The sequence below is a fragment of the Galeopterus variegatus genome, unplaced genomic scaffold (assembly GCF_000696425.1).
Source record: "Galeopterus variegatus unplaced genomic scaffold, G_variegatus-3.0.2 Scaffold334, whole genome shotgun sequence".
NCBI classification, from domain to species: Eukaryota; Metazoa; Chordata; class Mammalia; order Dermoptera; family Cynocephalidae; genus Galeopterus; species Galeopterus variegatus.
The window spans coordinates 74012-91559 of NW_007726445.1; positions in this window are offsets into that span (position 1 = coordinate 74012).

Consider the following 17548-nt stretch of genomic DNA (forward strand, 5'->3'; position numbering starts at 1 on the left):
GGCCTCGCGCGCCCCTTGCTCGTATTCCTTCATTTCTTCTCCTTTTACTCCTTCTGCCCTCCCTCGCGCCCCGTTTTCCCCGCCATCCCCGTCTTTACTCACTGCCTCATGCCCGCCATGCTCCCCTCCTTTTCTCTCTAGCGCGCCCCCCCGTTTTTAAAAACTCTCTCCACCCCCCGCTTCCCTAGTGGTGCCCTCAGGGTGCGGGGGCCATTCCCTGCTCTCAGTCTTGTGTTTGCCGGCGGATGGGACAAATGGGGGATCCTTAAGGGTGAAGGAAGCACGGGGTAATTATCTTTATTTAGGGAAGGGGATCAGGAGCACAGAACCTTACCCCTGTATTTCGTCGTCCACCGTTCCCTCGCTCTCCCGTAGGAGAAGGGAATTGTCTCAGCCTGTGTTGGTACTTATCTTCTTAGCGACTAAACCACCCCTTTCCTCAGCTGGGCTTCTGGGACACTCTGGATGTTTCTCCCTGTTGAGTGCCTGAGGGTCGATGGGAGTAGAACTTACCCTTCCCTAACCAAACAGGGACTTAAGAGTACTTTTTGCCTCCCTGCTCTCAATTACACTAAGGAGCTAGCCAACTCCTGTGAGTGCAGAGGTTTAGGTGCCATTCGCAGGCCCGGGACAACTTTCCCCTTTCATGAAGGTATGGTGATAGCTTCTTTGGATTCTTTCCCAAGCATCAACTTCCTTCCAAACACAAGATGTTAGCTCATAGGGCTGGGATTGAGGTGGAGATGGAAGCATTGATGGTGGGTAGCAGGTGGACACTAACTGAACTAGTTATCAACCTTTTTCCCTTTTTCTTTACTGTCCTTTGGAAAATCAGGTAGACTCCTGAGAACCAGTTTTCTCATTTCTGTTAAATGATTATTCGGAGGGCTTGTGTGTGTGAGAGAGATAGGTGGGGAATGCTTACTGTATCTCCGCAAAGGGAAGGAGCAGTGTTTTCAGGCCAAACTGCAAAAGAGGAATTTGGACTTGCAGCTGATGGAGTAAAAGCAGATTTAACAGATCTGTGTTGGAGAAGAGCTGATGCTTTTGTAGTTCTTAGGACATTTTCTTTTCTAAAAATTTATATTTTGAATAGACAATGCATGCATGTGGTACAAAGTGAAAAGAAATCTTCCCTCCCACTTCTGTTCTCCAACCATCCCGTCCTTTTCCTAGTGCAGATGACTGTAACGTTTTCTGGCAGCAGCATGGTGTCTGTATGTTGTTGGTGATTAACCGGTTTGGGAGTTTAGTGCTAACTTTATTGATCTTTCTTTGATACACTGATCTAAACTCTTCCTTGAAGTCTGATAACCACTGGATTCATATATTTGGTGTTGGAGCAGTCTTGGTTTGAGTAGCATTTCTGTGTCCTTGGTTGGAAGGAGGCTACTTCGGGAGCTGCTAAAGTGCTTTGGAGGGGTTTAGTATATTTTGAGGGAAGGCCCACACCTGTTGGAAATGGTGCTTCTTTTTTTGTGACTGATATTCGGTCCCTGGCTGTTTGGAGATAGGCTGGGTCAAGGATAGCCTTTCCTTAGGCTTTTAAAGCAGATAATTTGTATGAATAATTTGTTAATAGGAGTACTGATCTTGTAAGTCTGTCTTCATGTTTTAGAGGAATATACTTTTTATTCTAGTGGCAGTGATAGTCATCATGAAACAATAGATAAGTATTATTAATCAGCAGGAATCAGAAGGCTGGACCTGTAGGCTGTGACCCAGTTTGAGAAGAGGTGAGGCTTATAGACTTTTGTCCTGCTTATTATTCCTTACTTGAGAACACTGTGGATGAGGTGAGTGTGATTTGTAGTTGATAGCAGCATCCATCTTTATGACACTGTGGTCTGCCTGCCTTGACTGTGTGTAATGTCTTAACTTCCTGTTTAGAGGCAGTCCGTATAGGGTCTGAATAGAGGCTGCATTCAAATACTTGTCTAAGAACATTGTTAACCAGGTTCCTTGATCAGCCCTTCATATCTAAGTTTGGCAGTAACTTTTATGCTGTGTTTAGCATAGGGCCACAGGGTGGTGGGAGAGGGAGGTGTGGGAGGAATTTGTTCTGAACCTCACAGCTTTAAAGTACTTTCAAAAGCCTCTATGCTTCCCCCCACCCCCCACCCCCGCTTTTTGGAGGAGCTTCTCCCCTCTCCCCAATTTTTTTTTTTTTTTTTTTTTTTTCTAACTGGGCCAGGTTGGGTTTGGGTTACAGAACAACAGGGTGGAAGGGGTGTCAGTGTGTCAGTAAAGGTATCCTAATCATATGCTGGGATCTCTGGATTCATCCTAGCTTTAAGCAGTGAGTTTTGTGTGTTATATGTAAAGTGGGCCTCTTGTTTTGATTTACTGATTCTTCCTTCCTTTCCTCCCCCACCCACCCTAGAGTTTGGAGCATATTCCATGTTAGCTACCCCATTGGGAGTCATGCTCACAAGCAGCCCCTCTGCACTTAGCACAGAAGGCTCATGTTGCTTGGCAATTGAGAAAAGCCAAACCAGCTTTGGTTGATTAAAACAACTGCTAGGGAGATTGTAAGATTTGAGCCATAACTGGGACCAACTTTCTTTTTCAGATCTTTGCAGTACTTGAAGCCATGCATCCTTGCGTATCAAGGCACAACAGCTAGGTGTTTTTTTGAGGTAATTTGGAGGGAAAGAAAACAGATAAAAACACTATCACCCAGACTGACTATAAATCTAGTTCTGGCATAAAGCTGTCCACTTCTTGCTCAGGGAAAAATCCAACCCATCAGACAGTGCCACACAAAGTTGCAGTTTCCCTGGTGTTGGCTGTGCCTGGGAAAAGATACACAGTGAAGTTCAGTTTCTGTTGAAGAGGGACTGGCTTTTGGGGGGAAAGCTTCTGTTAGCCATGTTGTTTGATTTATCCTCAGTAACCTCTGTGAAGCTATTTAAATGGTGCTGGTTGGGGATTTTGGTGGCTCCAGAATCCAAGAAGCAGGGAGCCTCCCCTCTTTGTGTAGTAGTGGTGAAAACCTATGAAGAATAGGTCTGATGTGAAATGGACTGCTCCTCATGTTCCGTCTTTTACTTTCTTCCTTGTGGATATGTGAAATATTCCTATACAGTTTGAGTTCATCCAATAGGAGAGAAGTGACCCAGCGTCATTAGGGCTTAACCTGTCTGAGACACTTAGATGGTAGCTCGGTAATGTTTAGTGTCTCCCTCAAAATTCCCTAACCTTTGCCATTGCCTTAACTTGCCATCAACTGGCAAAAAGCTATCAAGAGTTTTGGGTTATAGGGCCGGCCCCGTGGCGCACTCGGGAGAGTGCGGCGCTGGGAGCACAGCGACGCTCCCGCCGCGGGTTCGGATCCTATATAGGAATGGCTGGTGAGCTCACTGGCTGAGCGCGGTGCGGGCGACACCACACCAAGGGTTGCGATCCCCTTACCGGTTACGGAAAAAGAAAAAAAAAAGAGTTTTGGGTTATAGCCGAAAGCAGTGGTTGAATAAGAACATATATTTTTTATTTTTGAGGAATGAAATGGTCAAATCCCAGACCTCAAAGAGTCATAGTAATTGCAGAAGTGTCCTTGATAATATGTGAACTTAATTGTTATTAATGCTAAACTACTAAGACAATTAAGGAAAATGATAATAATTCCATATTCCTGAGCCATTCTCTTATTGTTTTTCACAAATGGCTAGTATACACTTTAAAAAAATATTTCAGGTTGCTGTTACCTGAACCTGAAATTTATACTTTCAGTCTTCTGATCAAAGCTTTCTTTATCTTTTCTCATTTTAGGGGAAAGTGAAATTTGTAATCTTCTAAAATATGGGCTTGAATGTTAGTAGGGTTTAGATTAGACACCAGCATTGATAAAGTCCCATTATGATTGTGGGGGATTGCAAATGGTAACTGGCGGGCTTGTGCATCTCTTATCCAGAAGATGTTTATAAAATTAGCTTTTTGAGAGCATTTATATTCAGACTTCCTGGAGGGAGGGAGTAGACTAATAAGTGGCAGATTGGAATAGAGGAACACAGGTGTAGAGTACCTAGAAGTCGTGGATTGTATCCTAGCTTTACCACTTATTAGCCATGTGACCTTGGGTATGTCTCCTAATTTTTGAATTTCCATTTCTCTCAGAGTAAAAGCCAGTCCTTACAATATCCTATAAGGTCTTATGTGGTCTGCCCTCCCTCACCTCTTCCCCTTTTGATCTCCTGTTATCCTTTCTCTTGCTCACTCCATTCCAGCCACACTGACTTGTTCCTTGAATACATCAGTCACAATTTTTATCTTAGGACCTTTGCACCAGCTGTTCCCTCTAGTGGGAAAATAGCTAGTTTTCTCCACAGAGCTAATACAAGTAGCTAATTGCCTCACTTCCTTCAAGTCTTTGCTTAAATGTCACCTTTTTGATGAGGCCTTATCCTATCTCTCTTTAAAATTGTACCTTCAGCCCCATCCCTCACTCCCAATGGTCCTTTCCTGCTCTCTTTTCTTTACTGTAGCACTTTCCAGTTTATAACATATTATTTGTTACATTTATTGCTTATTGGTTCTCCTCCTATGATATAAGGTCTTTGAAGGCATGGATTTATTTTGGTGTTTTTTTTAGTGCTTAGTACAGTGCCTGACATACAGTTAATAAATATTTGTTGTGGGAAGGGGAGAGATTGGATAAGGGGCATAAAGAATGACTTGTAACAATGAATATGCTAATAAAAAATAAAAAGTAAATATAAGAGCAAGTGGCAAAAAATAAATATTGGGTCAAATAGGAATTACAATAACCTTTCTTCCTAACCTTGTGTTTGCTTACAACAAAAGTATGAAATATGATAAGCATAACGTGGGATCTTAAAAGTTTTGTGAACTTTAAAGCATTATACAAATAATGATGATAAATCGATTGCCTTCCCATTGACATGGTATATAATACTTGATTATTGAAAAAAACCTTTTCATATATATGCATGTATATTATCACATTTCTCCTAAACTCCAGCCCTTTGTTTCCAGTTGTCTACTGTGTGCTAGACATATCCATCTTTTTTTTTTGTCCTTTTTGAGACCGGCCACACCGCGCTCAGCCAGTGAGCGCTGTGAGCACACTGGTCATCCCTATATAGGATCCGAACCCGCAGCGGGAGCGCTGCTGCGCTCCCAGCGCTGCACTCTCCCGAGTGTGCCACGGGCTCGGCCCTAGACATATCCATCTTTGTATTTCATTGGTACCTCAAACTCAACATTCCCAGCATCATCTCTTCCCCTTGGTAATTCATTGAGTAACCTGAGCCAGAATCGTGAGCATCATTGCTACTTCTCTGTCTCTCTCTTATTCCATTAGTTTCTAAATATTTTTGAATGTACAGCTTCTTCTGTATCTCCACTGCTGGTCTCCTAATTCAGGCCCACAACAACTCTTTCTTGGAATATTGCCATGATCTCATACAGTTCTGTTTTTAATCTTGATCCCTTTTAAACTCTCTATCATATTGTCTTCAAAATGGTCTAATAGGCATACAATGGCCAACAGATACATGAAAAAATGCTCAACATCACTAGTCATCAGGGAAATGCAAATTAAAACCACATTGAGATACCACCTCACTCTAATTAGACTGGCTATGATCAAAAAGACGTGAATAACAAATGCTGGCGAGGGTGTGGAGAAAAGGTAACACTACTGCACTGTTAGGGGGAATGTAAATTAGTACATCCACTTTGGAAAACAATTTGGAGGTTTCTCAAACAACTTCACATAGATTTTCCATATGATCCATCAATCCCTCTTCCGGGTATATATCCAGAGGAATGGAAATTATCATGTCAAAGAGATAACTGCACTCCCATGTTTATTGCAGCTGTGTTTACAATAGCCAAGATATGGAACCAACCTAAATGTCCATCAATGGATGATTGGATAAGGAAACTGTGGTATATATACACTATGGAATACTACTCTGCCATAAAAAAGAATGAAATACTCCCATTTGCAACAACATGGATGAACCTGGAGAAACTTATGTTGAGTGAAACCAGCAAAGCACAGAGGGATAAATACCACATGTGCTCACTCATATGTGGGAGCTAAGAGAGAAAGAAGGCAGGAAAGAAAGACCACAGTAGTTCCATGATCCAACAGAGGGAGGGAGCATTCCTAGGGCTACAAATTGGAGTTGAGGGGAGAGGGGGATGGGGAGGGAGGTTGGGGGATAATTGGAAGGGGACAAAGGTTACAAAAGTAATTTCTGGTAATGGGTATGCCCCCAGTATGAATCTGGCCCCCACATCATGGGCAGGAGGGGGGACAATCAGCTTTGTATCTCATGAATATTCGCAATAAATTTTTTTTAAAATGGTATAACAGGTATCTGATTATTCTACTTCCCCTTCTTAAAAGTATTCAATAGTTTTCAATAACTAAAAGATAAAATTAATCTTTGCATGGTATTCAAGGGCATTTATGATCTTGGCCTTTATCCAGCCTTACTTCTCTATTTTACATTTATTTTTATTTATTTATTTATTTATTTTTTAAAGATGACCGGTAAGGGGATCTCAACCCTTGGCTTTTTGTTGTCAGCACCACGCTCAGCCAGTGAGCAAACCGGCCATCCCTATATAGGATCCGAACCCGTGGCCTTGGTGTTATCAGCACCGCACTCTACCGAGTGAGCCACGGGCCGGCCTATCTATTTTACATTTAATACATGAACAAATACAGTTCTTTTAGTTCCGAGGTCAGCTTCCAAATCTCATCTCAAATGGTACTTCCTCTGGGAAGCCTTCCCTGACTTGCTCAGAGACTTAGATACATTTTCTTCTTTGGTCTTACTATGCTTTATTTTTATTTTTATTTTTATTTTTTTTGTCTTTTGTCTTTTTCCGTGTCCGGCAACGGATCGCAACCCTCAGTGTTGCCCCCGTACCGGACCGGGGACCGGCAACGGGATCGCAACCCTCGGCGTTGCTCCCGCGCCTCGCTCAGCCAGTGAGCGGGAACCGGTCTGTATGTGGGATCCGAACCCTCGGGCGGGAGCGCCGCCGCGCTTCCCAAGCGACGCACTATCCAGTGCGCCACCGGGCCAGCCCCTTACTATGCTTTATAAATATTGCTTGTTTCCCCCCAGTGGTTCATAAGTATCCTGAAAGCAAAAGATACCATGTCTTTTTACGATAGTATCTCCAGTGCCTAGCATGGTACCTGTCACCTAAAAGATAATTCAAAAATATTGTTGAATAAGCGAATACTCTTGTGGGTTGAGAAAATGCTGCACAAATTTAGAAGATACCCCTTCTGTTATGTCTTGAGAGTAGAAGAACAAGGTTGGGGTATTGGTTCTGCCATTTACTATCTGTGTGACTATGATTGAGTCAGTTGAAGTCTCTTAGCCTTAGTTTCCTCAACTTAGAAATGAAAATCAATAACTGCTTTATCTATTTCACTAGGTTTTTGAGTCAGTCAAATGAGATTATGCATGTAAAGGTGTTTTATAAACTGTAAAGCACTATATCATTGTTAATTATTATGCGCTGACATAAGTTGAGCTTTCTTCACAAATCTCGACTCATTTTTTTCTTGTACATATATTGTTAAGGGCCCTTTCTTTTTATCATTGAAGACATAAATATTCTTCTATAGTGTGTGTTCTGTTCATATGCATTTTCATCAGTTGGTGTAGTGTATTCTTGTATATCATCTTAAATGTGGCAGACTTAAAGGCTTTCCCTATGTTTCAGTGTATTTTAAAAAGCTGGAAAATCTTGGTTAGGAAATTATGCTTTTCAAGGATTCCTTCACTCAAATTCTATAGTTTTTTCTCAGATTAAAAAAAATTGCATTTTTGCAACTTTAGAACTTAAAAGGAATTTTTAAAATGTAAACTCATTTGTTGGATACGTTCTTTGTGTAAGGCTTTGTACTGTTTTAATTCATACAATAATTCTGTGAGGGGGCTATTATACCCATTTTACAGGTGAGAATCTCAACTCAGTTTCCAGGGATGTTGTCATTTTGCTGGAATCTCAAAGATTAAAAAAGTGGTGAATCCATCATTATTTGAACAACTCTGCCTGACTCCAGAAGTTGTGATCTTAACCATTCTGCTAGAGTTTCTCACAGTTTTGTTTTTCTTTTCTTTTTTTAAAAACAATGGTTCCCTCAATATCAATAGGTCTTATGTGAAAAAAGTTATGTGGTCATATAGGATTTTTTAAAGATTCCGGGTTAAGACAGATTACTTAACAGCATGACTTCCCAGAGCCCTGCATGTCTAAATATACCTTGTACATTGGGAATGGTAAGAGAATGGTTAAAGGATGCAGAGCTTCTCAAAATTATTTGGCACTGAAAGAGTGTCTTAGGGTACTAGTGATCACACTGAATGCTTTGAGAATATTATACTTTGCTATTTTGTTTCCCTGTAGTTGCTCTTCGGGTCAAATGTTTTAAAGGATTGTCGCTCTGGCATGAGGGAACTGACTGCTTTTGTGTGCTGGTTTTTCCAGAGAACTAGTATGGTGGCATTAGGCCAGATATTTTTTAGAAACTTCAGTGGTGTAGGGGCTGTCATTCCCCACTCCCCCCGTGAATCTTCTAAGGTGCAGTTCAACCAACTTGGCCTTTACCTTTAATGCCTTCCCAGGAAGGATAGCTGTAACTGAGCTGCTGCCCCTACCTTTCGTCTAACATGCTAGAAGTAGAAGAGTAAGGTTTCAACTTTGTGAGTGAGTGGAAACCCTTGATCCAGGAGCAAGAAACTTTGCTTGTACTAGAGTTTGGCCTATAGTAAGTGTCCATAAATAAATTAATATGTTACTCTGATGCCATTCTTCTCTTATGGTATAATTTAGGTAGTGAATTTGTTTGTTTTTGATGGCTGGCCTGTGACTTTGGTGTTATAACACTGTGCTCTAACCAACTGAGCTAACTGGCCAGCCCAGAAGTTTTGCTTTTTTATTTATGTATGTATTTATTTATTTATTTATTTCCTTTTTGTCTTTCTTCGTGACCGGTAACGGGATCGCAACCCTCGGAATCGCGCCCGCACCGCGCTCAACCAGTGAGCAGACCGGTCTCTATATGGGATCCGAACCCTCGGCGGGAGCGCCACCGCGCTCCTAAGTGCCGCACTCTACCGAGTGCGCCACCGGGCCGGCCCTATTTATTTATTTTTTAATGGCCATACCACCTGGAATACGTTTGATCTTGGAAGCTAAGCAGAGTTGGGCCTGGTTAGTACTTGGATGGGAGACCACCAGGGATTACTGGTGGATGCTGTAGCCTTTAAAAAAAAAAGTTACTTTTGCTTTTTTAGAGTATTTTAAATCCAGATATTTTCTTCCAAATGAATGGAAACCAGAATATGGGTCTCTTATCGCAGTAAGTTCCAATCCTAAGTTTTCATTAGCTTGCATTTTTAACCCTTCATCTGCTTGGAGAGGTTTGAATTCTGTGTATTGTGTTAATAATGAACTGAAAGCTTTCAAGGAATATGGTGACTAGAAAAGGATCTTTCACAGCTGTTTACAGTTGACAGGAACATCTTTGAAGTAGTAAATGTGTCTTCGAAGAACCTTGAAGAGTTCAAAGGAATATAAACTCTCTAGCCTAAATAGTGGCAAAAATTTGAGATCTAATGAATTAATGTACACATATGAGGCTGGCCGGTTAGCTCAGTTGGTTAGAGTGCAGCCATGTAACTCCAAGGTCACGGGTTCCGATTCCTGGACTGTCCAGCCGCCAAAAAAAAAAAAAAAAAATTCATTTATGGATACCACCCATTATGAACCATTTTAATTGTTGCATGACTTTATAGCATGAAGGCCTTGAAGTGTGTCTGGCATTAAATTGTAGGTTCCTAGTTTTGTCACATATAGAGTGATAGATGTCACAGAAGAGTATAACCAGGATTAGAATCTGATATTCTCCATTTCCAGATTAAACCTTCTATTCTGGTTGGTTGAATACCTGATAATATTTTCCGGAGGGAGTAACATACAATATTATGAAGTTGTATCAAAAAGTAAAACTTTGAGACTGACAGAGGCAAGGCAAAAAAAAAAACTTGAAGTGTTTGTAGTTATGTGTGACTTTTGTGCTGTATTCTGGCTTCAGTTGGGTTGAGTGTGTGGAAGGACTGGAAAAGGATTACTGTTAAGGTCCAGGGAGCTACTAGAGGAGGACAGTGAGATTTTTTTACCTGTTATTTTATAGCTTTATGAATTGAGTGAAGAAGACTTTGGAAGTTGGCATTTTAATTTTGTTGTTGATTTTTGTTGATGTGCTGCTTAGCACATCTTGCTTCCGTGAGCTTCCTAGTCTGTGCCATATTTGCTTTTTCTTTTTGCTGGTTATTCTGAAAAGCTTTGTTGGTTTATGTGTGCATGTCTCCTCTTTCTCACTCTCTGTCTTAAAGAACATTCTCAGTGTTGCATATGAATTGAATTCTCATGGCTGAATATGAGAAAATAGTCAAGTATTGGTAATGCTCTTAGTGGGTATTTTTCATCTAATTTCTTTCTTTTTTTTTTAAAGATGACCGGTAAGGGGATCTTAACCCTTGACTTGGTGTTGTCAGCACTACACTCACCCAGTGAGCAAACCGGCCATCCCTATATGGAATCCGAACCCGTGGCCTCGGTGTTATCAGCACCGCACTCTCCCGAGTGAGCCACAGGCCGGTCCCTCATCTAATTTCTTGAAAGCTTTCCTCCTTTGGTTAAATTAGAATGACATTTGGTCTTTTTTCACTTTATTCCCTAGAACATCCTTGTTCCAAGGGAATATGCTTCCATTTCTCACTGAGACTCTTAAAGGGTTTATGAACCAAAATATTTTAGAGATGTATTGGTCTACCGTCTCACTTGTAGGAACACCTTTCAGTGTACTATAGGATCCTCTTACTGCAATTTGGCAGCTGCTGATTTTGCTACTGATTCCCTGAGGAAGGCTTTTTGTGCAGCTCAGGTTTTAATGGTTGACTTTATAGGTTGACTTCCTTCTGGGTTTTGTGAGATCTGGTACACCTGGGTTGTGTGGAAATTCTGGACCAGAGTCTTTTCAGCATACTGCTCCCCCTGCAGTTCTATATTCCTGACTGGTCTACACAGACTGGTCCTACACTGACTGGAGGGGTAGATCAGCTGTCTGTGCTGTGCCCCTATGGGGCCCGTCTCCCCTATTGCCCACACTTCACAAACAGCTTCCCATGGGATGGGCCATGCACCAGTCCTTTGCGATGACTCACCAGCCTCTGAGTGGCTTCTTTTTTATTGCTGTGGTTCTTTGCTCCTGTGTGGGTCCACGGGAACCCTGTTGGTGCTCCTGCTGGCCTGAGGGCCACCAAGGCCCTCTTCTCTCCTACAGCCTCCAAGCAACTTCATAGGAAGGGCACGTCTGTGGCTTTTGCCAGCTCTTGCTCTTGTGCTCACCAGCTCCATCCTTGAAGCAGCTGGGGCTCGAAATGGTGGGAGTGGTCCTTTCTTTCTCTCATCATGGCTTCTCCTACCTTCATGAACTCCGTAGGTATCTCCTCCTCTTCCCCTGAACTCTAGTGGCCCCAGCTTGGCTGTTGTTGCATTTTAATTGTCGTAAATTGGTTTCTTTGTGGGAGAGAGTGATGCTGGGGACTGTCTATTCTGCCGTCTTGACCGGAAGAGGTATTTTAGAAAACTTACATATCTATACCTGTATAACTTTTTTTTTTATAACTATACAAGTAATACCTGTTAGTTTTATAAAATTTGAAAAAATACAGAAAAGCCAAATCTCTACAATAGTACTTTAATGATTAAAAGTATAGTTCTGGAGTCAGAAAGTGCTGGGTTCAAATTTTTGCTCCACCATTTACGCAGTTGTAATATCTTTTACTTCTCTGTGCCTGGCAGATAGTAACTATTCAGTAAATGTTAGTTATTCTTATAAAAGATAATGGTAAACCTGCTACATAGATTTGTGTGCATGTGTGATAAAATTTACATAACAAAATTTGTCATTTTAACCACTTAAAAATACGCAGTTCACTGGCATTTACATATACAGTTTAGTGGCATTGTTGTGCAACCATCACCACCATCTACTCCCAGAACTTTTTCATCTTCCCAAACTGAAACTCTGTATCAGTTAAACAATAACTCTCATTCTCCCCTCCCTCGACCCTGCAACTACCATTCTACCTTCTGTTTCTGTGAATTTGACTACTCTAGGTACCTCATATAAATGGAATTGTACAATATTTGTCCCTTTGTATTGGCTTATTTAACTCAGCATAGTATCTTCATGTTCATCCATGTTGTGGTATGTCAGAATTTCATTCAAGGCTGAATAATATTCCCTTGTATGTGTATACCATATTTTGCTTATTCATTCATCTGTTAATGGACATATGGGTTGTTTCCACCTTTGACTATTGTGAATAATGCTACTATGAAACGAACATGGCTGTACAGGTATTTGCTTGAGTCCCTGCTTTCAGTTCTTTTGGGTATATATCCAGAATTGGAATTGCTAATGGTAATTCTGTTTTTGAGGAACTACCATTCCTGTTTTCCACGGTGACTGTACCATTTACATTTCCACTAGCAAAGCATAAAGGTACCAGTTTCTCTACATCCTTGTCAGCACCTGTTATTTTCTGTTGTTTGTTTTTTGTAATAGTCATCCTAATAGGTGTGAAATAGTATCTCATTGCAGTTTTGATTTGCTTTTTCCTGTTGATTGTTCATGTTGGGCATGTTTTCAGATGCTTATTGGCAGTTGTATACTTTCTTTGGAGAAATATCTATTCACATCCTTTTCTCGGTTTTTTTTTTTTTTTTTCCTTTTTGTCTTTTTTCGTGACCGGCAATGGATCACAACCCTTGGTGTTGCGCCCGCACCTCGCTCAGCCAGTGAGCGGCTGGTCTGTATGTGGGATCCGAACCCTCGGCGGGAGCGCCGCCGCGCTCCCAAGCGGCGCACTGTAGCAGTCCGCCACCGGGCTGGCCCGTTTTTCTCGGTTTTTAATTGAGTCATTTTGTTGTTGTTGTAGGAGTTCTTTATACATTCTGGATTTCAATCCCTTATCCACATGTGTGATTAGCAAATATTTTCTCCCATTCTGTGGGTTGCCCTTTCAGTCTGCTTATAGTGTCCTTTGAAGCATAAAAATTTTTATTTTATTTTATTTTTTTCTCAAAAAGATGACCGGTAAGGGGATCTTAACCCTTGTCTTGGTGTTGTCAGCACCACGCTCACCCAGTGAGCAAACCGGCCATCCCTATATAGGGATCCGAACCCATGGCCTTGGTGTTATCAGCACCACACTCTCCCAAGTGAGCCACAGGCCGGCCCCTAAAAATTTTTAATTTTGATGAAGTCCTGTTTATCTATTTTTTCTTTTTTTTGCTGTTGCTTTTGCCATCCAAGAAATCATTGCCAAATCCAATGTCATGAAGCTTTTGCCTGTGTTTCTTCCAAGAGTTTTTTTGCTTTAATCATTATATGTAGTCTTTGATTTATTTTGTGTTAATTTTTCTATTATGGTGTAAGGTAGTTTCCAACTTCATTCTTTTGCATGTGAATATCCAATTTTCCTAGCACCATTTGTTGAAGACTGTGCTTTATCCATTGAATGGTCTTGGCACTCTTGTCAAAAATCACTTGACCAGATATGCAAGAGTTTATTTCTGGGCCCTCTGTTCTGTTTCATTGGTCTATATGTCTGTCTGTATGCCAGTACCACACCATTTTGATTACTGGAATTTTGTAGTTAAGTTTTGAAATCAGAAGGTATGAGTCCTGTCCTTTGACTTTGTTCTTTTTTTTTCACGATTGTTTTAGTTCTTTGGGGTCCCTTGAGATGCCATATGAATTTTAGGATGTGTCTTTCTGTTCACATAGTTTTTTATATTCGGCTAAAAATCTGAATGGGATCCTGCTATTACGATTTGGCAGCTGACTACGTTCATGGAGAGTTTTTATTTCATCTTGCTCCTTGGCTCATTGTATTTTGTTTTATGTATTAGATGGTAATGTTACTCCAAACATCTTTGCTTTTTTTTTTTTTTTTTTCCTTTTTGTCTTTTTTCATGTCCGGCAACAGATCGCAACCCTCAGTGTCGCGCCCGTACCGGACAGGGATCGGCAACGGGATCGCAACCCTTGGTGTTGCTCCCACACCTCGCTCAGCCAGTGAGCGGGAACCGGTCTGTATGTGGGATCCGAACCCTCGGCGGGAGCGCCACCGCGCTCCCAAGCGGCGCACTGAAGCAGTGCGCCACCAGGCCGGCCCAAACATCTTTGCTTTTGTAAGCAAACCATTTTGTTGTGTGGTTGGAATACTTTATTTATTTTTATTATTGTTGTTATTACTGTGACCCTTGCCTTCCCTTTCCCCCACAATACTTTATTTTTATTTATTTTTAAAAATTTGTTTCAAATTTGTTTTAAATTTTAAAAAATTAAGATATGGTGAAGTTTCTCATCGTTGTCTTTTTTTTTTTTTTTTTGTCCTTTTTGAGACTGGCCGCACTGTGCACAGCCAGTGAGTGCACCGGCCATCCCTATATAGGATCCGAACCCACGGCAGGAATGCTGCTGCGCTCCCAGCGCCGCACTCTCCCGAGTGCGCCACGGGCTCGGCCCACTCTCATTGTTGTCTTTTACCTGCCTTGTTTTAAACCTCATCACTGTTATTCTTTTCTGTCATTTCAGCAAGCAAATATGAATTTATTCTTAGTTTTTCTTCTTGTTACACAAAAGGTAGCATAGTTTTTCCACATCTTGTTTTCACATAATGATATAGGAGATTTTTCTCAAATCTGCACATAGAGAATTTACTTAACCTTTAAATGAAAATTTTAAGGATGAAAATCCTTAAAATCCTTAAAATCCTTTATGGATATTAGAACTTCATTGGTAAAGAATATTTGGTAATATATTAACATCATAATTATGTTAATATGCCCTGTTATAGAAATTAGCTGTGTACTTTTCCTGTTGCCTATAAAATCTTGCTCTTCAATGACTTTCATTGCTATTATTCTCTTAGTCAGCATTGAACAAACCATTTGAGTATTACTTGGTTATTAAACTTGGTTTAGGAATGCCGATTGCCTAGTTCATGAAGTCTGTTTTATAATTTCATCTGCAGTCCTAAATCCCAAGCTATGTCAGAAAGTCCAAGGCTCTGATCAGTGATATGGGGTTATTTTTCTAATGTCTGGAGGTAGATCCCGATGCTTTTCTCTGTCCTAGACTGGTTCAGTCTTGGAAAATGACAATCACTCTGAAGGAAAAAAAAAAAAAAACAATCACTCTGATAAAGAAAAAAGTTGGTTCTGCTCTCTTGTCCCACCTGTTAGAGCTATTTACTTTGTAAACACTTAAATCTGCTGGTTCTAGGGAAGTGAAGGCCTAACCATTTGTATATTCACAGAACATTTGTGTACACCTACTGTGTAAAAGACGTATTCCCATAGACGTATATGTTGTAGAGGATATGGGAATAAATGACACAACCTCAGTCATCCTCAGAAGATGTAGTCAGTAGAGTAGAGAAGACATACTAAAATAACTATAATACTGGATACAGTATGTTTATAAATTAAGTAACCAGCATATTAGGAACAAGTGCCTCTTAAATAGAAACTGTTGAGCTTTTTACAACTTGGGTCTATATGTGAGATAGACTTACCAAATCCTGAAAATTCTACTTTCAAACTTCTCTCTATTTCATCTATTTGTATTTATACCAACTTTTATTGCCTTAGTTCTAGCCATTGTGATTACTTGCCTTAGTGTGATTACCCACTTAGCACCTTGGATATCCTTTTTTTTTTTTAGTTTTGTGACGCATATATTTTATTTATTTTTAAATATAAAGAAATTTATTTTTTAATTGAAATGTATTGAATGTACATATTTATGGGGTACAGAGTTATATTTCAGTGCATGTATACAATGTATAGTTAGCATATTCATCATCGTGAAAATTTATCATTTCTTTGTGATGAGAACATTGAGCTCCTGTATTCTATCCATTTGAGAACATACAATAAATTGCTCTTAATTATAGATGCCTATCACTACTGTACACCACTAGAACTTATTTTTCCAATCTAGCTGTAATTTTGTTCATTAACCAACATTTCCCTATCCCTTGGATATCTTTTTTTCTTCTCTCTCTCTTTTTAATTTATTTTTCTTTATTGACCCATGATAATTGTATATATTTATGGAGTACAATATTGGATATCTTTTTTTTTTTTTCTTTTTTAAAGATGGTAAGGGGATCTTAACCCTTGACTTGGTGTTGTCAGCACCATGCTCTCCCAAGTGAGCTAACCGGCCATCCCTATACAGGGATCCGAACCCATGGCCTTGGTGTTATCAGCACCACACTCTCCCAGGTGAGCCACGGGCTAGCCCCAGGATATCTTTTTAATAACAAACATTATTGGGCTTTTCTATGTGTCAGGCACTATTCTAAGCATTTTAATTAACTTGTTTAGTCCTCACAATACTCTAAAGGTAAATGCTATTATTGTTCCCATTTTACAAATGAAAAAACTGAGTCACAGGGCTTAAAAAATTTGCCTAAGGTTGTATATCTAGTAAGTGCAAGAGCTGGAATACAGAATCAAGAAGTCTGACTCTTAAGCTCAAACTATTAGGTATTACATATGCTGTTCTCCCCTTACCTCTGTGTGCATATGTATGTATACATATGGATATATATGATACATGTATGTCGTCGTTTTAGTGGCTGTATAATATTTCATTGCATGGATGTACCTTAATTTACTTAATCTGTCTCCTTCTGAGGAACATTTAGGATGATTCCAGTTTGTGTCTGTATATATGTATGCTATGATAGACAGCGTTCCAGTGAAACATCTTAAACCCATCTTTACAAATTTAAGTATATCCGTAGGCAAAATTCCTAGAAAAGTAATTATTGGACCAAAGAGCATGCACCTCTAAAATTTTCTTAGATATTGTTAAATTATCCTCCAAAAATTTATGCATTTCACATTCACACCAATGGGCTATGAGAGTTTCTAAAACAACTCAATTTAAATCTAAACTTGAGAGAAGTAGTGTGGCTGGCTGGTAATGAGAACTGTCTGTCTTCTAGTGCCTTTGGGAACACTTATGTGCCTTATTAGCACTTCCTTTGTAAAAAGCAAATAACTTTGGATTTCGATTGTGACCAGCACAATTATTGAATACAGGATTTGGCATTTTAAAAGAAAAATTTTCTTCTTTGAAATGATCCTCAAACCTCTCAATTGTCAACCTAAATGTAAAAGTTTTGGTAAATCGATTTCTATTCATCACAATCTTTTAAAATTAGGGAGGCAACCTCAGGAGTAAGGAGCATATATGGTTCCCAGTTGACTACTCATGTGGAAACACCCTACTAGAGTTATTGTTGAACTCAGTTGGCAGAGGCAGAGAGCTGCACACTACTAGATCAGCAGGGTCATATTCATACTGTTTTCAGGAAATGGGGATGTTAAGACTGATAAGACCACATTCCTTATGAGACTTAGGTTTCTTTGCTGACTAGTTTTTCTGCCATAA